This window comes from Pseudophryne corroboree, chromosome 10 (assembly GCF_028390025.1).
Source record: "Pseudophryne corroboree isolate aPseCor3 chromosome 10, aPseCor3.hap2, whole genome shotgun sequence".
In the NCBI taxonomy this organism is placed as follows: domain Eukaryota; kingdom Metazoa; phylum Chordata; class Amphibia; order Anura; family Myobatrachidae; genus Pseudophryne; species Pseudophryne corroboree.
In genome coordinates this window covers 173,145,965-173,170,787 of record NC_086453.1, presented here as the reverse complement: position 1 = coordinate 173,170,787, position 24,823 = coordinate 173,145,965, and the positions used below count along the sequence as shown (strand labels likewise).

General features: G+C 44.6%; 1 protein-coding gene across 3 annotated transcripts in view; it reads left to right on the top strand.

Annotated features, from left to right (window-relative positions):
• Positions 1–24,823, top strand: part of FOXJ3 (forkhead box J3) — an 886,133-nt gene that overhangs the window by 373,223 nt on the left and 488,087 nt on the right. The gene's annotated exons all lie outside the window — the stretch shown is intronic.

The window sequence follows — 24,823 nt, the reverse complement described above, 5'->3', positions numbered from 1 at the left end:
TGTAGTTCAATTTCTTGAGTAGATATCTTTTTTGGGATTGTTTTGACCGAGCTGTCCGGGCTCAGAAGCACGAAAAAGCTTGAATAACAGCTTTTTTTTTTTGTGTGTGACAGGGACAGCAGGACAATGTCCTGATCCTGACCAAACTCTTGTATGGCGTCGCATACTACTTCTCCAGAGGAGAATCGGTATGATCTATTTGAAAACTCAGTGAGGGGAATCATTTGGAAAACTTGAGTACGTCCCCCTTTGGATTCTTAACTCACTGTGTCAAGTCCATTCCAGGACTGACTGAAGAGTGTTAGACGAGTTCCCACAGTTGTGGGCTCCAGCAAGATAGACCCAGTGACCTGCGGTGGACGTGGTAGAAACAGAGGACGATCTCAGGTTCTGCGAAGTTGAAAAGGCTGCAGACCTCTTATCTTTTCATCTTCCTCTACCTACCAAGATGGGGAATAAAAACGGTATCCAACCGGTCAAAATGACTGCATCCCACAAAAAATGCATCACCAACCGTTGTGATGGAACATAGCACAAGAAGGTAGACTTACCAGTGGTATCTGCCGAGATCAACTTAACCAAGTCATCCCCAAACCAGATTATCCCTTCATAGGGACGATACTCCAGTATTTCTCGGAGTCAGTGCATACCTCTTGTAGTCGCACGGCAGCAAGCTGCAATGTTCTAGATAAGACCCAAGGAATATCCCATTTCTCCCCAGGGTAATTATATCTGATAACAAGGTAACCGACCATTTCTGAATACAAGTACTCCCCCATGCGTATGTAATGAAAATATCATCAAAGCATATAATTAAAATATCACTTAGCTTCCTGTATACGATCCTTTGTGACAGGGCCCCGTGCAGACCAGGGGTTGACATTCACTTTATTCTATCCACGGCGGGATAAGAATAAACACTCGGACTCCTCGTGAGGATTCGAGACCATCTTGTCACTGCTGACCTAGAGCTTCATCAACAGAGCGACCAGCACATGAGAAGGAATAACTTTACTTCAGCATTCATAATAAATTATAATATAAATATACACATTTAAATACACATATATATATATATATATATATATATATATACATACACATCTCATATATATATATATATATATATATATATATATATAGTATGCAAAAAGTCTGGCACTCACTGTTACTTGATATACTCTCCCCGTTGCCTTCCGTAGTTGCAGCTCACACTGCTATGTAGAAAGAAGTAAAGACGGCGGCACTCAGGAAATAAAACCAACCACAGCCACTTGGCCTACACAAGTGGCTGTGGTTGTGTTTTATTTCCTGAGTGCCGCCGTCTTTACTTCTTTCTATATATATATATATATATATATATATATATATATATAATCCATCAGGAACATCAGGGTCCCTAGTGACATTAATGTGTTCTGAATGTGTATGAACATGTAGTGAATACCAATGTTGTGGATCTAATCAGGAAACATTATGGCCGACATAGAACATAGTATTCGTGTCGACAACAGGGAGTAGTAACTGGGCAAAATAACATTTTTGTGACCCCGAGGGGTCTGAGGGAAACATATACCTAATTTCACTAGGACGCCCCCACAAATACTATCACGTCTGTGCTCGAGCTACAGCACAATGCAAAAATACCATACATATATATACATACAGGTATAGGTTTTTTTACATTATTTTACACCCGGTCATAATAGTTGGTGCCGACAGGGTCACCCACTTACCTCTGTGTCTCCCAAACAGTGTTTACTTTGGAAAAGCTTATAACTACTGACATGCTGACACTTAATCTCATGAAACAAGTACCATCTGGAGTCGACAATGCCGACAGAGGGATTCCCATATCTGTTTGTGGTAAAGCACTCACACATGTCGACACACGTGTACTACACGCCCACCAACATTGCTAAAATGGCCAGATTTCTGACAGGGAAAACACAGAAACTTTAACCAACTCATTTTACACACGCTCATTATATATACATAATATATAGTGCTTCATGCTTGAACCCATATTGCACTAAATAACTGTGCCCCCCCCCACATTTTACACTGTTAGCTGTTTAACAGTGTTTTGGTGGGCCCAGCATCTCTGTGAGGAGAAAATGGCGCTGTATGGAGTTGTGAGGGCTAAGCCACGCCCCCTTCTCGGCACGCTTCTGTCCCGTTATTTTTGCATATTTTTATACTGATGGGGGTCAGTATACAGTGCCTATGCACTGTATATCACTTTGCCAGGTCATATCTAAGAGGTATATTGCTGCACAGGACGCCCCCCGCGCCCTGCACCCTTGTAGTGCCGCTTGTGTGTGGGAGCAATGGCGCGCAGCGTGACCGCTGCGCGGTACCTCAGAGATCCTGGAGATCCTGAAGTCTTCTGCCGTCACTGAAGTCTTCTGTTTTTCTAATACTCACCCAGCTTCTTTCTTCTGGCTTTGTGAGGGGGGTGACGGCGCGGCTCTGGGAACGAGCAGCTAGGTGAACCAAGTGATCAGACCCTCTGGAGCTAATGGTGTCCAGTAGCCTAAGAAGCAGAGCCCTTGAACTCAGAAGAAGTAGGTCTGACTTCTCTCCCCTCAGTCCCACGATGCAGGGAGCCTGTAGCCAACAGGTCTCCCTGAAAATAATAAAACTAACATAAAGTCTTTTAAGAGAAACTCAGGAGAGCTCCCCTAGTTTGTGTCCAGTCTCTCTGGGCACAGAGTCTAACTGAAGTCTGGAGGAGGGGCATAGAGGGAGGAGCCAGTTCACACCCATTCAAAGTCTTATAGTGTGCCCATGTCTCCTGCGGATCCCGTCTATACCCCATGGTCCTTTTGGAGTCCCCAGCATCCTCTAGGACGTATGAGAAACAAGATTTATGGTAAGAACTTACTGTTGTTGAATCTCCTCTTTCTGCGAGGTACACTGGGCTCCACAAGGCGCCCACCCTTACACACTTAGCTTCTTTGGGTTGGTATTGGCATAGCCGCTGACACCCTCTCCTGTGGTGTGTGTTGTGTAATTGGTTACGAGCGATTGTCATCTCTAGTACCTGCTACTGCATTGGGCTGGTTAACGAAACTGAGCTCCTGTGCACGGAGGCGGGGTTATAGAGGAGGCGGCGCTGTGCATCTTGGGAACAGTCAAAGCTTTGAGTCTGTTGGTGCCCCGGGTCAAGATCCTACTCTGCACCCCAATGTTAATCCTTGTGGAGCGCAGTGTACCTCGCAGAAAGAGCTTTAACAACGGAAAGTTCTTACCATAAATCTCGTTTTTTCTACCAGATTTCAATTATTTATTTGTTGTGAATCTGGCATACAGTATACATATACCTTCATCTTTATACATGTTAAAAAATTCTCTAAACATATGACTAATATGTTCAAGCCTATGTCATACCTATTTGTATACACTTCTAACTTGTTTAAAATCACATTGGGTCGATAATCATAATCCAATTCAAAATACTTGCTGTACTCCCGACACTTACTAAATTATATTTTGTTTATATGATTACATATATGGTAATTCTAGGAGCAAGCCCAGCACTCTGACAGCTGCTGGGCTGCTCCCAGCCGCTGGCACGCACTTTCACCCAGCACCACTGCTGTCTGCACAACAGGGCAGGCAGCATGTTCTGTGTCCCCCAACCTCCCGAACGCCTGCATGATACTGCTGTTCAGACTCTCCACATGCTGTAAACGGGTTTCGAGTAAGATGACCCAGGTTTCCAGTTTACACTGCCCCTTAAACCAGGTCCTACCGGTGTCCTTCCCTGCAGGAGTTTTTTTTTTTTTTGGAGGAGTACAAAATCCCAGGTTGATACGCATTCATGTGCAAAACCTGGGTTTTTCAAGGAAGTAGAAAAAGGGGTATTAATCATTCCTGCTCTATCTTCTAAAGGGGTGTGGATTATTAGATCTACACTAAACAGGTCTGCAGTTTTTTTTGGGGGGGGGGGTTCAGAAAAAAAAACTACTTTCCATAGATGTTTAAAACTAGATTTATGTCCCAGGGAGTAACAAATAATTTGATTGGATGTCTCATCTTTTTAAGGGCTTGACAGAATGTTTGAATCAACTTGTCTTATGGCAAAGTTTATTTAGCATAATGGACAAGGCCAATATTTGCCCTTCATTAGTTGATACTGACAATCCTTGCGTAAAACCATCATGTTGAAATTGCAACAACTGTAGTGTTTTGGCATGTATTAAGTTTTTCTTGGATCCCATCTATTCAGTAAACTTCATCCAAACTGTATATTAAGCTTGTGAAGAAACTTTCTTCCTTGCTTTCATAAGGATTTCCACTACTTAATCAGTTAGGCCTTTGATGTTTAACATCTTCCACTCAATTTCCATGCAGTTAAATTAATTTTCTGTAGATTTGGATGGTATATACTATAATATCCCCCATGCTTTTTGCAGTATACATGCTTCCATTGGGCGAAATAATCAGGCACCATGGCCTGGTCTACCACTGCTATGCAGATGATACACAAGTGTACTTGTCCTTTGCTCCGGGCACTGATAACCCAATAGCAACCCTAAATGGCTGTCTAGCTGAGCTACAGGAGTGGATGAGTGCCAGTTGGCTGCGACTGAACCCGGATAAAACAGAGGTCCTTATGATACGACCGCAACATCAAAGGACAAGACCACAGCATAGCCAACCAACTGGACTTGCACTCGGGGATTCAGAATTACAGACCAGTGATCGTGTGCGGAATCTTGGTGTTGTCCTGGATGCTGGCTTGACACTTAAACATCAGATATCAGCCATAATCAAATCCTCATTCTTTCACCTGAGGAACATAGCCAGAATCAAGCACTTAATTCCCTCAGATGATATGCCAAAAGTCAAACATGCATTTGTATCATCTCGATTAGACTACTGTAATGCCCTCTAACTTGGTCTCCCAGCAAAAGAATTGCACCGCTTACAGCTGGTGCAAAACAAAGCTGCCAGGCTGTTAACCAACCAGCCCCGTTCTAGCCACATAACACCCATCCTCTACTCCCTTCACTGGCTGCCTGTAAGATGGCGAATCATCTTCAAGATTGGCTTACTGAGTTTCAAAGCATTACATGACCAGGGCCCAAGGTACCTGAAGCAGCTTCTGACCCCATACTGCCCCACTTGATTACTGCGATCTGTAGATGAAGGACTTTTAGCAGTACCTAGAATCTACCGTAATTCATGTGGGGGTCGAGCTTTTAGTCATGCGGCTCCGACTCTATGGAACTCACTTCCCCGCACAGTTCGAGAGGCCCCAACTATAGAATCCTTTCCTGTTTACTCGAGCATTTCCATAATGTCCCTTTTAGTATCTTCATGCTTCTGTATCTTATGAAAATGTACTTCATTATTTTCTGTACTATATTATGCTATGCATCTGTTAAGCGCCTTGAGTCCTATTGGAGAAAGAGCGCTATATAAATAAAATTATTATTATTATTATTATTATTATTATTATTATATAGGACCCTGACTCAACAGATTTGGTCTATAGTGCAGCGTCCATGGCATTTTTGGCCAAAAATGAAGGATAGCTACTACTTGTACTTGGTCCTCCATAATCATCTTTAGGACCCATGCTATCAAATGGTGGGAAGATATAATCTACTGAGAGAACATCTATTCTGTTCGTTCCCATTAGATAATATTTGGAGATGAAGTATTTAATCTTCTTGTTCAAGTTCTTTGCTATGAGGTCCACATCTAGTTGACCAAACCTGTTCTTGACCTGCGGTAATATCTGTTTTCAGTTCCCACTCTCCAGGAAGAACCTCCTTCCGGCTTAAAAAATCTGCTATTATATTCTCTCTTTCTGGAACATGCACTGCTGACAAGAATTTTTTATATCTATCTGCCCATGTCCTAATTCTCTGTTTCTTGCATTAGAATCTGACTCCTGGTTCCGACCTTGATGATTTAGATGTGCTAATACAGTAATATTGTCTGAGAAATCTGAGATGTGTAACCTGTAGTTGAACCTGAAAAGAGCATAATGCTTTTCAAACTGCTCTCATTTAGATTAGATGACATCCAGGTTTTCTTTGGGTTCCAGCTGCCTTGTTTCACTTGCTTTGCCAGGTGCACTTCCCCATCCTGATGTGCTCGCATTCGTTGTTATTACTAGAAACTTTGCAATTGCTCTGTTCCTTAGATCCTTGTCTGTCTACCAAGATAAGGATTCCCTGGATGCTTGTGTTAATTCTACTATTCTTCCTAATGGGTAGTTTTCTGCAAGTGAACTCCAGTTAATTCCACTGAAAACATATCATCCTCCATTGAGTCCAGGGCATCACCCCTATTGTTGATGACATCATCCTGAGGAGATGAAGGCCTAGTTTTAAGGAAACTTTGTCCTCGTATGAGAGCGTGTCTATTTGTACACCCAGAAACTGGATTATTTGAACTGGCACCAAGTGACTTTTTTTTCTTTTCAAATTATGATACAGCCGTGAAAACTTAGAAATTGAATTGCTTGATGCAAATTCTTCTGCAATAACTCTTCTGATCTACCTGAGATCAAAATGTTATCTAGATATGGCCAAATTTCCATGTCTTGTTCCTCAGACAAGTCATCATTGTTATAAAAAACTTTGTAAATGTTCTTGATGTTGTTGATAGGCCAGATGGCAGGCAGGTAAATTGGAAGTGTCTGTCTTGAACACAGAATCTGAGAAACTTTCGGCTTTAATTGACCGGCACGTGAAAGTAAGCATCTCTTAAAATTGATTGAGGCTAGGAAATCTTTTTTCTTCTTAAACCTGCAAGAATCTATTTTAATTTCTGCATTCGGAACGGTTTTACTTTCACAAACTAATTAATTTCCTTGAAGTCCAGAATTTTTCAGGCTATAAAAACTGGCACTGGTTCCATAGCCTGAGAATCCAACAGGTGTCCTAAAATTTATCAACACTGTCACCTGTAAAGGTAGACTTGGCGTTTTTCATTCTACAAAACCGTTACCTCTTCGAATCTTTAAAAACTCTATATTGTAACCGTTTCATACAATATTTAAAACCCAATTGTCTTCCAGTAAAGTTTCCACCTTTCTGAAAATTTCTGCAGCCTTGCTCCTACTGGAAGAGGACCATAGTAGCCATTGTCTGGTATTATTCCTTTTATATACCTGATGAAAGGACTAACTAGACACACCAGAATATCTTCTGTTATATTGTCTTCCAGCCCTATAGGTCCTGTCTTCTTTAAACTGTTGTCTGGATAATGAGGGTAGGAAAACCCTATTTCTTCTAGCCTGAGGGAGTCTTCTATCTGTCAGCCTTTGCATGATAGCATCCAGTGTGGTGCCAAATAAAAAAGAAAACCCTGAAAGGGTAAGGTCGCCAATCTAATTTTTTTTATTTTTAAAGGGCATCTGCTGACCAGGAACACAGCCATAATGCCCTTCTTGCAGTAACTCCTGATGCTATAAATCTAGCAGAAAAGGAAACTACATCCAAAAAATCTTTGCATAGGAATTTAATGGCTTTTGCATATTTTCCAGACTTCTTAAAACATAAATGTTTGGAAATTTTCTCTTCAAAATCTGTATGCATGAAGAACCCACATAATCTTAAAGCTCTAGAAATAGAAGCTATATCTTCTCCGGCCTTTAAAGACACAGCAGATTGAATGTGTCATTCTTTTTAAAGCATTTTCCATCCTACTGTCCATTGTGTCATGAAAAAAATGCACAGTGTTCTAATGGTATAGTGGTTCTAGAAGTTAATTCAGATACAGCTGCATCAACCTTAGGTATAATACACCAAATAAGAAAGTATTGCTCTTTTTAATAGGGTACATTTGCACAACTTGCCTTGCCCTTTATCCAGCCATTCTTCAGAAATTAACTTTCATGACTTTAAGAACAGGAAAACATCTACTCTTTTTGGATCTGTCTTAAAACAAAGGATCTTGTTGCACTCCCTAAATTCTCCAGCTTCTTCACTAGAAATATAATTTATATAATCTTCAGAAGGTCAATCTGATAACACTAAAACATGATCATAATCTAAACTTGTGTGAGACCTGGATCTTTTAGATCTTTGCAAACCCAAAAGCTCCTTTAAGGGCCCTACACACTAGAAGACATGACCGATGTGAAAGATGAACAATGTGGAAGATGAGCAATTTCCCTTGAACTTCCCAGAGCCCTGACAAACGAAATTGAGTGTACAGCAATATTTCAAACAATTTGAAATATGAAAGATATCTTTGGAATTGCCACCTTTTTTACATATTTTAATGTTGGGGAGGCATTTCTGGGTGTGTGGGCAGGGCTGTAGAAGGGGGAACCAATTAAGTTTTTTTCATCCACTGCCCCACCAATTTCCACTGTGCCACCAACTTAATAATAAATTAATTATAATGGGTTCAATAATATATGTATAAATAAAAAATATATACAGACCAGAGTGCCCGGCTCTCCCGGCGCGTTACTGCGTCGGGTGCCGCCACAATTAATAATCGCATAAAGTCCAAAGGTGCGGCACTCCTAGCGACTTGAATAAAGGACATCAGCAGGGCCTGCGTGTAGAGAACGTGTCAATGCCTTTATTGCAGCATAAAAGACCTGATGACAATGCCACAATAAAGGCATTGAAACGTTGTCTACACGTATGCCCTGCTGTTGTCCTTTATTCAAGCTGCTAGGAGTGCTGCACCTAGCTGAGCCGCTGACCGTTCAGCGTCTCCGTCCACTGCCCCACCAATAAAGTTATAAACCCACTGTGCCACCAACCTAATAGAAAATTAATTATAATGGGTTCAGTATACATATTCTTCATAGAGCTCTGCTTCCTGGTGTTTAGGCTTCAGTTTTTCCCCGGCCTGCTTGGCCTCAATCCACATCAGAGTTTAAGATGGAGTACTGCTGTGACAGGTTCTGATCACCTGACCATGATCAGAACTCTATGAAGAATCAGATGCTGAATAGAGGAATTCTCACACAGGGACAGCGGATTCACTGCAATTATCTCCCCATTCTGCCCACTTCACTAGGGGCTGCGGGGTAATGCCTGAAAAAATCAGTTGTTTCCTGCAGGAACCGGGTGAGTAGATCATCTTCAGAGAAGTACGAAATAGACAATCGTGATACGCTCGACTGATTTTTTTTTTTTTTTTAATCCGGTACAAAGAATACTTACCTAAGTGTTGTTGGTGGTTTAAGCTTGATGAGAAATATTACATTTTGAGGCGCTCATTTCAACTTTATTGATTTCAGATTTTTGTGCCTCCATCCCAGTGGCGTGTGTAAAAACTGAGCAGCCCTTCATTGAGGAATCAGTGGAACAAACGTGCAATCTCCAAATAAGATATAAACTCTTGCATCTTTGTGGCTTTTGGAGGAGAAAAGAAGCAGCACACTGACTTAATATTGATATATATATATATATATATATATATATATATATATATATAGATAATATTGAACCCATTATAATTAATTTTATGTTAAGTTGTTGGCACAGTGGGTTTATAACTTCATTGGTGGGGCGGTGGACGGAGACGCTGAACGGTCAGAGACTCCCGTCAGCGACACTGCTAGAATGAAGCCACTGGTGGGGAGGGAGACGCTGGAGGGGAGGTGAGCAATGTCACATTGTGCACATCGCTCATCGCGGCTCCGTACACACATGCCGTGATGAGCAATGTCACTTGTGACATTGCTCACATTGAGCAGGCAGCACGGCCAACCGCAGACCTCCAATCAACAAGCGCGGGTGCGCGCATTGTTGATTGGAGGGCCATACACACTAGACAATGTGAACGATATATTGTTCACAATCGTCATTATCTTTCAGATCTTTGAAAAATATCTTCTAGTGTGTATGTCCCTTTAGAACGAAAGATTTTCTATCCTCTCCATTAATTTATGCATTTGGCTGCTTTTATTAGGCTGATTAGAAACAAGTAATGCATCCTTAACACAATCATCGCACAGAATAAAATTGTCAGAAGCTGCACATATAGCTGACACATGCTTATTTTTACAAGTTTTTTTTCCTAGGTCCTGATGCTAGCATGACTGACTAGTATGGCTTCCTTTGCCAACCTACACAACAGACCCATTGACAGGAGTAGTGTATCGTATTTTTCTTTGCATTACAGGCAATGCGAAAAGCCTATGCCAGGCATTTGATTTTACACAAGTTCAAAGTCGCAGATGAAGCACAACAGAACTTGGAGTAAGGAAAATCTGCAGCCGCTAGCATCGGAGCCCTTTTTACATAAATTTAGGCTCAAATGCACATGTATGTACAAATATCATCCATGAAATTGATAAATGCAAGCTAGCAATGTCGTTCTGTCTGTCCCAGTTTTATAATGCAAGTAAGATGTACTTTTTGAGCAAGTAAAATACTGTGTGGCCAAGTTGCACAGGTGCCAAGAGAGGCTATTTGGTATTACTGAAGCAATAGAAAGGACACATCTATATATTACCATCAGTAATCTGCTATTACTCCTACTGGTGCTGCTTGGCCACCAACCATTTAAGAACTGCACGCCAAAGTGGTGCTTCCAAGTTTTCCCTGACACCAGCATCTGTTTGTTTTGTTTGGTGTATGGCTTCTGTACCCCTTTGCTGGTTACTTTGGGTGATTGGTTCAATGCAGTCGTAAGGTTTGAAGCTGTAGCTCTTATCTGTAGATTACAATAACACAAGTACAGGTGTTCCACCATCAGAGTGTGTGATCTTTGCACACTACTCATGGCAAGGCTAATCCAATTCCTTGTTCCTTGCTTGGTTTTTGTCTCATAAATATCAGCCTGGACCATTTACTTTCTTTAGCATTGTTCTCACTGTTGGGTGTTTGAAGGATCAGCTTCGTTTCCGCTCTATATTTACTGAATCTGCAGCCCATTCTAGGTACACTATGCATGCAAAACAACTTAGAATGCTTTGTTAATATACCCTGGACACTTGCATTCAGTTACACTATCACTAGATGTCGCCACTGTCTGGATATGTCCAGAGTTTCTGGTTATATTCTTGGCTATGTAATCAACACTTACATGTTGTAAAATATAACTAAGCATTTGGTATATAGGGCGTTTATTCAGGGTTGTTAGCAAAACCAAAAAAAGCAAGCAACTGGGCAAAACCATGTTGAACTGCAGTCGGGGCAAATGTAACATGTGCAGCGAAATTTAGATTTGGGTGGGGTGTGTTCAAACGGAAACCTAAATTGCAGCGTAAAAATTAAGCAGGCAGCATTTACCATGCACAGAAACAATATAACCCACCCAAATCTAAATCTCTCTGCACATGTTACATTTGCCCCATCTGCCCCATCTGCAGTGCAACATAGTTTTGCCATAATGCTTGCTTTTTTTGGTTTGCTAACAAATCTGAATAACCCCGATTAGGGTGCTGTCCCTTGGTTCACAGTTATATTTGTTGTATACATCATGGCTGCCATTAGAACATGTAGGGTCTTTCGGACCCTGTAAAAATGAAAACGTTACTGATGTGTTCTCGTACATCTAGCCTCAATACGTCATGCACCACGAGATGCGTGTGAGTGAGCTGACAGGTGTCATGCATCTTTCTTAGAGTTGGGCGTCTTTCGTTGCTGATAATATGTCTTATTCTCATCGCTATGTGAATAAGATGCACAAGCAGACTCTTCGGTTGAAAAAATAATAATCGCCATTACTATATTCTGTGTGCAACTGCAGTTGTATATGCATATGAAAGTCAACACTACAGTGTTTTTCCTGGAAAACACTGTAACGTAGCATTTCATATGCAGATACCTCTGTAGTCGCACACAGTATATCGTTGTGCCGCATATCAGCAGAGTCTGCTTGTGTGTCTTATTATCATTGTGTTGTGACTAAAGTTTGGGCATACACTATATCATTATCTGGCAAATCTGGCTGGCTGGAATAAAAATCTGGTAATGGATGAGAGCAATTGACAATTGACCATTTGCTCCCAAACACTGAAAAATGGACAAAACCTGTCATTTAGACAAATTGGTAAAAAACGTCTTTAACCAATTTGCATGAACAGAAGTTTTTGTCCGTTTTTAAGTGTTTGGGAAATTGTTGATTGTCATTTGCTCTCATCCATTATCCGATTTCTATCCCAACCAGCCAGAACTGGGAGATAATAGGATTTTAATACCTACCGGTAAATCCTTTTCTCCTAGTCCGTAGAGGATGCTGGGGTCCACTTCAGTACCATGGGGTATAGACTGTTCCGCAGGAGCCATGGGCACTTTAGGACTTTTCAAGGGTGTGAACTGGCTCCTCCCTCTATGCCCCTCCTCCAGACCTCGGTTATAGGAACTGTGCCCAGGGAGACGGACATTTCGAGGAAAGGATTTACTTTTATACTAATGGTGAGATTCATACCAGCTCACACCTCAACCATGCCGCACAACATGGCATTCAACATGACACGCCAACGGGCATGAACCATTTACAGCAACATGCTGAAAACAAATGAAACACAACTTGTGTAACTATGAAGAACAAGCTGCAGGTCGGGTGCCCAGCATCCTCTACGGACTAGGAGAAAAGGATTTACCGGTAGGTATTAAAATCCTATTTTCTCAAACATCCTAGAGGATGCTGGGGTCCACTTCAGTACCATGGGGTTATAGCAAAGCACCAGTACGGGCGGGAGAGTGCGGATGACCCTGCAGTACCGATTGACCGAACTTGAGGTCCTCATTGGCCAAGGTGTCAAACTTATAAAATTTTGCAAATGTGTTTGATCCTGACCAAGTAGATGCTCGGCAAAGTTATAAAGCCGAGACGCCCCGGGCAGCCGCCCAGGATGAGCCCACTTTCCTAGTAGAATGGGCCTTCACCGACTTCGCTACTGGCATAGAATGAGCGTGCTGAATTGTCCCTCTGATCCAGCGCGCAATAGTCTGCTTAGAAGCAGGACACCCAATCTTGTTGGGAGCATACAGGACAAACAGAGCCTCTGTTTTCCATAATCGAGCTGTTCTTGTGACATAAATCTTCAAAGCTCTAACCACATCTAGAGACTGTGACTCAATGAAAGTGTCAGTAGCTACTGGCACCACAATAGGTTGGTTTATGTGGAAGGACGAAACCACCTTTGGAAGAAATTGTTGACGAGTTCTTAACTCTGCCCTATCTTCATGGAAGATCAGGTAAGGGCTCCCAACTCAGACACCCGCCTTGCTGATGCCAAGGCCAAAAGCATCACCACTTTCCAAGTGAGAAACTTCAATTCTATCTCCTGCAGAGGTTCAAACCAATCTGATTGAAGGAACTGCAACACCACATTAAGGTCCCGTGGTGCCACTGGAGGCACAAATGGAGGCTGGATGTGCATAACCCCTTTCACGAACGTCTGATCTTCTGGAAAGGAGGCCAATTGTTTTTGAAAGAAAACTGATAAGGCCGAAATCTGGACCTTGATTGACCCCAATCTAAGGCCCGCATCCACCACAGCCTGCAGAAAATGGAGAAAACGTCCCAACTCAAACTCTTCCATAGGAGCCTTCTTGGATTCACACCAAGACACATATTTTCTCCAAATACGGTGGTAATGTTTAGACGTTACTCCTTTCCTGGCCTGAACAAGAGTGGGGATGACTTCCTTGGGAATACCCTTTCGGGCTAGGATCCGGCGCTCAACAGCCATGCCGTCAAACGTAGCCATGGTAAGTCTTGATACACACACAGTCCCTGCTGTAGTAGGTCCTCTCGAGGAGGAAGAGGCCGAGGATCTTCTATGAGCAACTCCTGAAGATCTCGATACCAAGCCCTCCTTGGCCAGTCTGGGGCAATGAAGATTGCTCAAACTCTTGTTCTTAATATTTTGAGAACTTTTGGAATCAGTGGAAGTGGAGGGAAAACATATACCAACCGAACACCCACTGGGTCTCCATTGCATCCACTGCTATTGCTTGAGGGTCTCTCGACCTGGAACAATATCTCTGAAGCTTCTTGTTTAGAAGAGATGCCATCATGTCTACTTGAGGAACTCCCCAAAGACTTGTCACCTCTGCGAAGACTTCTTGGTGGAGGCCCCATTCTCCTGGATGGAGATCGTGTCTTCTGAGGAAGTCTGCTTCCCAATTGTCCACTCCCGGAATGAAAATTGCTGACAGAGCTCTAACATGTCTTTCTGCCCAGAGGAGAATCCTTGTCACCTCTGCCATTGCCGCTCTGCTTTTCGTTCCGCCTTGCCTGTTTATGTACGCGACTGCTGTTACAGTTCCCGACTGGATCTGCACGGCATCTTGAAGAAGATGTACCGCTTGTAGAAGGCCGTTGTAAATGGCTCTCAATTCCAGAACGTTTATGTGAAGGCAGGCTTCCCGACTTGACCATTTTCCTTGGAAGCTTTCCCCCTGTGTGACAGCTCCCCAACCTTGGAGACTTGCATCCGTGGTTATTAGGACTCAGTCGTGAATTCCAAACCTGCATCCCTCTAGTAGGTGAGAACTGTGTAGCCACCACAGGAGCGAAATCCTGGCTTTGGGGGACAGGATTATTTTCCGGTGCATGTGTAAGTGGGATCCGGACCACTTGTCCAACAGGTCCCACTGGAATACTCTGGCATGAAATCGACCAAACTGTATGGCCTCGTAGGCTGCTACCATTTTCCCCAACAACCGAATGCATTGATGGATCGACACGCTTGTTGGTTTCAATATTTGTTTGACCGTTTTCTGGATTTCCAAAGCCTTTTCCACTGGAAGAAATACTCTCTGTACTTCTGTGTCCAGAATCATCCCTAAAAAGCACAATCTTGTCGTTGGTTCCAACTGCGACTTTGGAAAATTTATGATCCAACCGTGTTGTTGGAGTATTGACAGGGAGAGTGCGATTTTCTGCATCAACTGTTCCCTGTATCTCGCTTTTATCAGGAGATCGTCCAGATATGGAATTATATGGACTCCTTTTTAACGAAGGAGGACCATCATCTCCGCCATCACCTTGGTAAATACCCTCAGTGCCGTGGAGAGTCCGAACGGCAACGTCTGAAACTGGTAATGGCATTCCTGTACTGCGAATCTCAGATAAGCTTGGTGAGGAGGATAAATGGGAACATGCAAGTAAGCATCTTTTATGTCTACTGACACCATGAAGTCCCCCTCTTCCAGACTGGAGATCACTACCCTCAAGGATTCCATCTTGAACTTGAACCTTTTCAGGTAGAGATTCAGACTTTTCAGGTTTAAAATCTGTCTAACCGAGCCGTCCGGCTTCGGAACTACGAAGAGGCTTGAATCAAAAACCTTCTCCTTACTGTGCCAAGGGTACCAGGACAATGACCTGATCCTGACATAATTTTTGAATTGCCGTTGTTACTGCCTCTCTTCCCGGAAGAGAAGCTGGCATGGTCGATTTGAAAAATCGGCATGGGGAGACGTCTTGAAACTCTAGTTTGTACCTGTGGGACACTATATGTAAGACCCGTTGGTCCAGGCCAGATTGAATCCAGATTTGGCTGAAAAGTTTCAGACGTGCTCCCACCCGAGCGGACTCCCGCAAGGGAGCCCCATCATTATGCTCCAGATTTGGCAGAAGCAGGGGTGGACTTCTGCTCCTGCGATCCGGGAGATGCTGCGGATTTCTTTTTCTCTAACGTCCTAGTGGATGCTGGGGACTCCGAAAGGACCATGGGGAATAGCGGCTCCGCAGGAGACTGGGCACAAAGTAAAAGCTTTAGGACTAGCTGGTGTGCACTGGCTCCTCCCCCTATGACCCTCCTCCAAGCCTCAGTTAAGATTTTGTGCCCGAACGAGAAGGGTGCAATCTAGGTGGCTCTCCTGAGCTGCTTAGAGTAAAAGTTTAAATAGGTTTTTTATTTTCAGTGAGACCTGCTGGCAACAGGCTCACTGCATCGAGGGACTAAGGGGAGAAGAAGCGAACTCACCTGCGTGCAGAGTGGATTGGGCTTCTTAGGCTACTGGACATTAGCTCCAGAGGGACGATCACAGGCCCAGCCATGGATGGGTCCCGGAGCCGCGCCGCCGGCCCCCTTACAGATGCTGAAGCAAGAAGAGGTCCATAAATCGGCGGCAGAAGACTTTCCTGTCTTCATAAGGTAGCGCACAGCACTGCAGCTGTGCGCCATTGCTCTCAGCACACTTCACACTTCGGTCACTGAGGGTGCAGGGCGCTGGGGGGGGGCGCCCTGGGAAGCAATGAATTTACCTTATTTGGCAAAAAATACATCACATATAGCTCCTGGGCTATATGGATGTATTTAACCCCTGCCAGTTTTCCAGAAAAAAGCGAGAGAAGAGCCCGCCGTGAAGGGGGCGGGGCCTATCTCCTCAGCACACAGCGCCATTTTTCCCACACAGCTCCGCTGGTAGGAAGGCTCCCAGAATCTCCCCTGCATCCTGCAACTACAGAAACAGGGTAAAAAAGAGAGGGGGGCACTTATTTGGCAAAAATAACAGATATAAGCAGCTATAAGGGATAGACACTTATTGTAAGGTTGTCCCTATACATATATAGCGCTCTGGTGTGTGCTGGCAAACTCTCCCTCTGTCTCCCCAAGGGGCTAAGTGGGTCCTGTCCTCTATCAGAGCATTCCCTGTGTGTGTGCTGGGTGTCGGTACGTGTGTGTCGACATGTATGAGGAGGAAAATGATGTGGAGGCGGAGCAATTGCCTATAATGGTGATGTCACCCCCTAGGGAGTCGACACCTGAATGGATGGCCGTAATTAAGGAATTACGTGACAGTGTCGGCACGTTACAGAAAACTGTTGACGACATGAGACAGCCGGCAGCTCAGTTAGTGCCTGTCCAGGCGTCTCAAACACCGTCAGGGGCTATTAAACGCCCGTTACCTCAGTGGGTCGACACGGACCCAGACACAGACACTGACTCCAGTGTCGACGGTGAAGAAACAAACGTATTTTCCAGTAGGGCCACACGTTACATGATCACGGCAATGAAGGAGGTTTTGCACATCTCTGATACTGCAAGTACCACAAAAAGGGGTATTATGTGGGGTGTGAAAAAACTACCCGTAGTTTTTCCTGAATCAGATGAATTGAATGAAGTGTGTGATGAAGCGTGGGTTGCCCCCGACAAAAAACTGCTAATTTCTAAAAATTTATTGGCACTATATCCCTTCCCACCAGAGGTTAGGGCTCGTTGGGAAACACCCCCTAGGGTGGATAAGGCGCTCACACGCTTATCAAAACAAGTGGCGTTACCGTCTCCAGAAACGGCCACCCTTAAGGAGCCAGCAGATAGGAGTCTGGAAAATATCCTTAAAAGTATATACACTCATACTGGTGTTATACTGCGACCAGCAATCGCCTCAGCCTGGATGTGCAGTGCTGGGGTGGCTTGGTCGGATTCCCTGACTGAAAATATTGATACCCTGGACAGGGACAATATATTATTGACTATAGAGCATTTAAAGGATGCATTCCTATATATGCGAGATGCACAGAGAGACATTTGCACTCTGGCATCAAGAGTAAGTGCGATGTCCATTTCTGCCAGAAGAGGATTATGGACGCGACAGTGGTCAGGGGATGCGGATTCCAAACGGCATATGGAAGTATTGCCGTATAAAGGGGAGGAGTTATTTGGGGGCGGTCTATCGGACCTGGTGGCCACGGCAACGGCTGGGAAATCCACCTTTTTACCCCAAGTCACCTCGCAGCAGAAAAAGATACCGTCTTTTCAGGCTCAGTCCTTTCGTCCCCATAAGGGCAAGCGGGCAAAAGGCCACTCATATCTGCCCCGGGGCAGAGGAAGGGGAAAAAGACTGCAACAGACAGCTTCTTCCCACGAACAGAACCCCTCCCCCGCTTCTGCCAAGTCCTCAGCATGACGCTGGGGCCTTACAAGCGGACTTAGGCACGGTGGGGGCCCGTCTCAAGAATTTCAGCGCGCAGTGGGCTCACTCGCAAGTGGACCCCTGGATCCTGCAGGTAGTATCTCAGGGGTACAAATTGGAATTCGAGACGTCTCCCCCTCGCCGGTTCCTGAAGTCTGCTTTACCAACGTCTACCCCCGACAGGGAGGCGGTATTGGAAGCCATTCACAAGCTGTATTCCCAGCAAGTGATAATCAAGGTACCCCTCCTACAACAGGGAAAGGGGTATTACTCCACGCTGTTTGTGGTACCGTAGCCGGACGGCTCGGTGAGACCCATTTTAAATCTGAAAGCCTTGAACACTTACATAAAAAGGTTCAAGTTCAAGATGGAGTCACTCAGAGCAGTGATAGCGAACCTGGAAGAAGGGGACTACATGGTGTCTCTGGACATCAAGGATGCTTACCTCCATGTCCCAATTTGCCCTTCTCACCAAGGGTACCTCAGGTTTGTGGTACAGAACTGTCACTATCAGTTTCAGACGCTGCCGTTTGGATTGTCCACGGCACCCCGGGTCTTTACCAAGGTAATGGCCGAAATGATGATTCTTCTTCGAAGAAAAGGCGTCTTAATTATCCCTTACTTGGACGATCTCCTGATAAGGGCACGGTCCAGAGAACAGTTAGAGGTCGGAGTAGCACTATCTCAAATAGTACTACGACAGCACGGATGGATTCTAAATATTCCAAAATCGCAGCTGATTCCGACGACACGTCTGCTGTTCCTAGGGATGATTCTGGACACAGTACAGAAAAAGGTGTTTCTCCCGGAAGAGAAAGCCAGGGAGTTATCTGACCTAGTCAGGAAACTCCTAAGACCAGGCCAGGTGTCAGTGCATCAGTGCACAAGGGTCCTGGGAAAGATGGTGGCTTCTTACGAAGCGATTCCATTCGGCAGATTCCACGCAAGAACTTTTCAGTTGGATCTGCTAGACAAATGGTCCGGATCGCATCTTCAAATGCATCAGCGGATAACCCTGTCTCCAAGGACAAGGGTGTCTCTCCTGTGGTGGTTACAGAGTGCTCATCTCCTAGAGGGCCGCAGATTCGGCATTCAGGATTGGGTCCTGGTGACCACGGATGCCAGCCTGAGAGGCTGGGGAGCAGTCACACAGGGAAAAAATTTCCAGGGTTTGTGGTCAAGCATGGAAACGTCACTTCACATAAATATCCTGGAACTAAGGGCCATTTACAATGCCCTAAGTCAGGCAAGGCCTCTGCTTCAGGGTCAGCCAGTATTGATCCAGTCGGACAACATCACGGCAGTCGCCCACGTAAACAGACAGGGCGGCACAAGAAGCAGGAGGGCAATGACGGAAGTGGCAAGGATTCTTCGCTGGGCGGAAAATCATGTGATAGCACTGTCAGCAGTGTTCATTCCGGGAGTGGACAACTGGGAAGCAGACTTCCTCAGCAGACACGATCTTCACCCGGGGGAGTGGGGACTTCACCCAGAAGTCTTCCACATGATTGTAAACCGTTGGGAAAAACCAAAGGTGGACATGATGGCGTCTCGCCTCAACAAAAAACTGGACAGATATTGCTCCAGGTCAAGGGACCCTCAGGCAATAGCTGTGGACGCTCTGGTAACACCGTGGGTGTACCGGTCAGTGTATGTGTTCCCTCCTCTTCCTCTCATACCAAAAGTACTGAGAATCATAAGAAGGAGAGGAGTAAAGACTATACTCGTGGCTCCGGATTGGCCAAGAAGGACTTGGTACCCGGAAATTCAAGAGATGCTCACGGAAGACCCGTGGCCTCTACCTCTAAGACAGGACCTGCTCCAGCAGGGACCATGTCTGTTCCAAGACTTACCGCGGCTGCATTTGACGGCATGGCGGTTGAACGCCGGATCCTGAAGGAAAAAGGCATTCCGGATGAAGTCATCCCTACCCTGATCAAAGCCAGGAAGGATGTAACCGTACAACATTATCACCGTATTTGGCGTAAATATGTTGCGTGGTGCGAGGCCAGGAAGGCCCCTACGGAGGAATTTCAACTGGGTCGATTCCTGCATTTCCTGCAAACAGGACTGTCTATGGGCCTCAAATTAGGGTCCATTAAGGTTCAAATTTCGGCCCTGTCGATATTCTTCCAAAAAGAACTAGCTTCTGTTCCTGAAGTTCAGACGTTTGTCAAGGGAGTACTGCATATACAGCCTCCTTTTGTGCCTCCAGTGGCACCTTGGGATCTCAATGTAGTGTTGGGATTCCTAAAATCACATTGGTTTGAACCACTCACCACTGTGGACTTGAAATATCTCACATGGAAAGTGGTAATGCTGTTAGCCCTGGCTTCAGCCAGGCGTGTATCAGAATTGGCGGCTTTATCCTATAAAAGCCCTTACCTAATTTTTCATACGGACAGGGCAGAATTGAGGACTCGTCCTCAATTTCTCCCTAAGGTGGTTTCAGCATTTCACTTAAACCAACCTATTGTGGTGCCTGCGGCTACTAGGGACTTGGAGGATTCCAAGTTGCTGGACGTAGTCAGGGCCCTGAAAATATATGTTTCCAGGACGGCTGGAGTCAGAAAATCTGACTCGCTGTTTATCCTGTATGCACCCAACAAGCTGGGTGCTCCTGCTTCTAAGCAGACGATTGCTCGTTGGATTTGTAGTACAATTCAGCTTGCACATTCTGTGGCAGGCCTGCCACAGCCAAAATCTGTAAAAGCCCATTCCACACGGAAAGTGGGCTCATCTTGGGCGGCTGCCCGAGGGGTCTCGGCTTTACAACTTTGCCGAGCAGCTACTTGGTCAGGGGCAAACACGTTTGCTAAATTCTACAAATTTGATACCCTGGCTGAGGAGGACCTGGAGTTCTCTCATTCGGTGCTGCAGAGTCATCCGCACTCTCCCGCCCGTTTGGGAGCTTTGGTATAATCCCCATGGTCCTTTCGGAGTCCCCAGCATCCACTAGGACGTTAGAGAAAATAAGAATTTACTTACCGATAATTCTATTTCTCATAGTCCGTAGTGGATGCTGGGCGCCCATCCCAAGTGCGGATTGTCTGCATTACTTGTACATAGTTATTGTTACAAAAATCGGGTTATTGTTGTTGTGAGCCATCTTTTCAGAGGCTCCTTCTGTTATCATGCTGTTAACTGGGTTCAGATCACAAGTTGTACGGTGTGATTGGTGTGGCTGGTATGAGTCTTACCCGGGATTCAAAATCCTTCCTTATTGTGTACGCTCGTCCGGGCACAGTATCCTAACTGAGGCTTGGAGGAGGGTCATAGGGGGAGGAGCCAGTGCACACCAGCTAGTCCTAAAGCTTTTACTTTGTGCCCAGTCTCCTGCGGAGCCGCTATTCCCCATGGTCCTTTCGGAGTCCCCAGCATCCACTACGGACTATGAGAAATAGAATTATCGGTAAGTAAATTCTTATTTTTTCCCCTTCCACTACCTGCAAAAAAGAGGGGAACCTTTGGCCTTTCTGTATTTGTTGGGCCGAAATGACTGTATGTGAGAGTGATGTGTCTTTTTCGCCGGTGTAGGAGCATAAGGCAAGAATGTCGACTTACCTGCGGTAGCCGCCAAGGCTAACGCATCCAGCCCATCACCAAACAAGGCTTCACCTTTATACAGGAAAGCCTAAATATTTCTTTTGGAAACTGCAACAGCATTCCACTGGCGAATCCACAACGCCCTCCGAGCCGATACTGCCATGGTAGCGGTTCTTGATCCCAAGAAACCAATATATTTCATGGTTTCTAGTACGTACGCAGCAGCGTCTTTGATATGACCTAACGTTAGGAGTATCTCGTCTCCATCTATTGTGTCAATGTCTAATGACAAGTTTTCTGACCACTTTTCAATAGCACTACTCACCCACTCACAGACAATGGTAGGCCTGAGTAGTGTCCCATTGGCCACATCAATAGATCACCTCACTCACTTGCGGTCTGTCGGCTCCTTAAGTTAAGCCATTTCAGGCGCAGGGAGAAACACCTTTTCTCTCTTATGACAGGGCCCTGTCTAAAATGCGGGGTGACTCCCACCTTTTTTGGAAAATGGTAAGCTGCCTGAATTCCTTTTGGGAATCTGAAATTTCTTTTCTGGTTAAATCAGACTTCCTCCAAGAGATTGTTCAACTCCTGAGGTGGAGGGAAATTTACATTACTTCTTTACTAAAGTAAACCCTCTCCTTGTGGTAAAAGAAGGGGCTTCGTAACTTCTAACACCTCCTTTATAGCTAAAACATGTTTTGAATGCTTTTTGCTAACTTAGGACCTATTCCCCTGGAATCACTAGTGTCGACACAGGAATCAGAGTCTGTGTCGGTATCAGTTTGTACTACTTGTTTGTATGTGACCCAGAGGGGTCCCTGTGGATGAAAAGCAGAACTACTAAAAATCACATCTTCAACAGATTATTCAGTTTTCTGTATGAGATTCAGTCCAACCTCTTACTGATAGGTTACATGATAGTGTGAATCATTTCACCTAGTCAGGCTCTTGGTGTCATGTTACACCTCTGTGTCCCTAACATGTCTCCACAGAGTTCCCTGCCACAGACATGTCACCACGTGCACAACCACACCACAGACACTCCGGGACTTATAGGGGACAGACCCACAGTTAAATCTGTCAAAGGGAAACAGATAGGATTTGCCAGTTCACAACCCAGCGCCAGTAAGACAATGTCTGTGAACACAAATTGCCCACTAACATGCAGCACTTTTATAATGCTAATCACACAATTATATAGCACCAAATTCGCTGTGCCCCCCCCCCCCCCCCCCCTGTTTTGCACCCTGATACTTGTTCAGTGGTGGAGGAGGACCAGCGTGGTCTCTGCAGCCTGAGGAGAGAAAGAAAATGGCGCTGAGCAGTGTGCTGGCTGACTGAGGAGGAAGCTCCACTCTTCAATGGTGTGTTTCTCCTCAGCTTTTATGAGGTAATTTTTTATACTGGCGGGGGTAGGACTGTGCTTCAGCAACTTATGCCCCTTATTTATGCCAGCATCCATAGGTTTCATGCTGCCCAGGGCGCGCCCCCCCCCCGCACCCTGCACCCTGCAGTGCCTGTGTATGTGTGGGCAACATGGCGCGCTGTGCTCCCGCCAGCCGCACGTTACCTTTAGCCGTCACTTTTTTGATTGAAGATCTGTCTTCTAACACTCACCTGTCTTCTGACTTCTGGCTCTGTGAGGGGGGTGACGGTGTGCTGTGGGAGTGAGCATCTAGGCACGGCTAGCGTTCAGTTCCCTTCAGGAGCTAATGGTCCTGTCAGCCAGAAGCAGAGCCATGAAACTCTTTAGGAAGTTGGTTCCTACTTCTGCCCCCTCAGTCCCACAAAGCAGGGAGACTGTTGCCAGCAGTTCTCCCTGAAAATAAAAAAACCTAACAAGTCTTTTCAGAGAAACTCAGTAGAGCTCCTCTGGGGTGCATCCGGTCTGCCTGGGCACATTTCTAAAACTGAGGTCTGGAGGAGTGGCATAGAGGGAGGAGCCAGTTCACACCCTTGAAAAGTCTTAAAGTGCCCATGGCTCCTGCGGAACCGTCTATACCCCATGGTACTGAAGTATACCCCAACATCCTCTAGGACGTATGAGAAAATTGTATAGTGTATGCCCAGTTTAAGACGCATTTTTGGCAAAAAAGGCACCCTGATGACAGAAGATTCTTATGGGAACTTGCGTGCTAAGAGGGGCTGTTAGGTGTGACTGCAACAAAGATCTTTGAAGATACATCTGTAGGTGCCCCTCCACCACATCTCGCCACCTGGGCACCTTTTCTTAAATTTAAACATCCTTTTTAGACCAGTTTTATATAGGTATGTACAATACCCAAATTGGGTTTTAAAAGGGTAGGGGAAATTAATTATAGCATTAAAAATTGGTGGAATGTCGAGCAATAGACATCATGTGTGTGTATGTATATGTGTGTGTATATATATATATATATATATATATATATGTGTGTGTATGTATATATATATATATATATATATATATATATGTATATATATATACACACACAGTTATGCTCATGAGTTTACATACCCTAGCAGGATTTGTGATTTTCAGGCCGTTTGTCAGAGTATATGAATGAAAACTCACAAACTTTTCTTTCACTCATGGTTAGTGGTTGGGTGAAGCCATTTATTGTCAAACAACTGTGTTTACTCTTTTTAAATCATAGTGACAACAGAAACTACCCAAATGACCCTGATCAAAAGTTTACATACCCTGGAGATTTTGGCCTGTAAAATGCACACAAGTTGACACAAACGGGTTTGAATGGCTACTAAACGTAACTATCCTCACTTGTGATCTGTTCGCTTGTAATCAGTGTGTGTATAAAAGGTCAGTGAATTTCTGGACTCCTGAAAGACCCTTGCATCTTTCATCCAATGCTACACTGACGTGTCTGGATTCTGAGTCATGGGGAAAGCAAAAGAATTGTCAAAGGATCTGCAGGAAAAGGTAATTGAACTGTATAAAACAGGAAAGGGATATAAAAAGATATCCAAGCAATTGAGAATGCCAATCAGCAGTGTTCAAACTCTAATTAAGAAGTGGAAAATGAGGGATTCTGTGGAAACCAAATCAGTCAGGTAGATCAACAAAAATTTCAGCCAAAACTGCCAGGAAAATTGTTCGGGACGCAAAGAAAAATCCAGAAATAACTTCAGCTGAAATACAGGTTTCTCTGAAAAAAAGTGGTGTGGTTGTTTCAAGATGCACAATAAGGAGGCATTTGAAGAAAAATGGGCTGCATGGTCGAGTCGCCAGAAGAAAGCCATTACTACGCAAATGCCACAAAGCATCCCGCTTACAATACTCCAAACAGCACAGAAACAAGCCTCAAAACTTCTGGAACAAAGTCATTTGGAGTGATGAGACCAAAATTGAACTTTTTGTCAACAACCATAAACGTTACATTTGGAGAGGAGTCAACAAGGCCTATGATGAAAGGTACACCATTCCTACTGTGAAACACGGAGGTGGATCGCCGATGTTT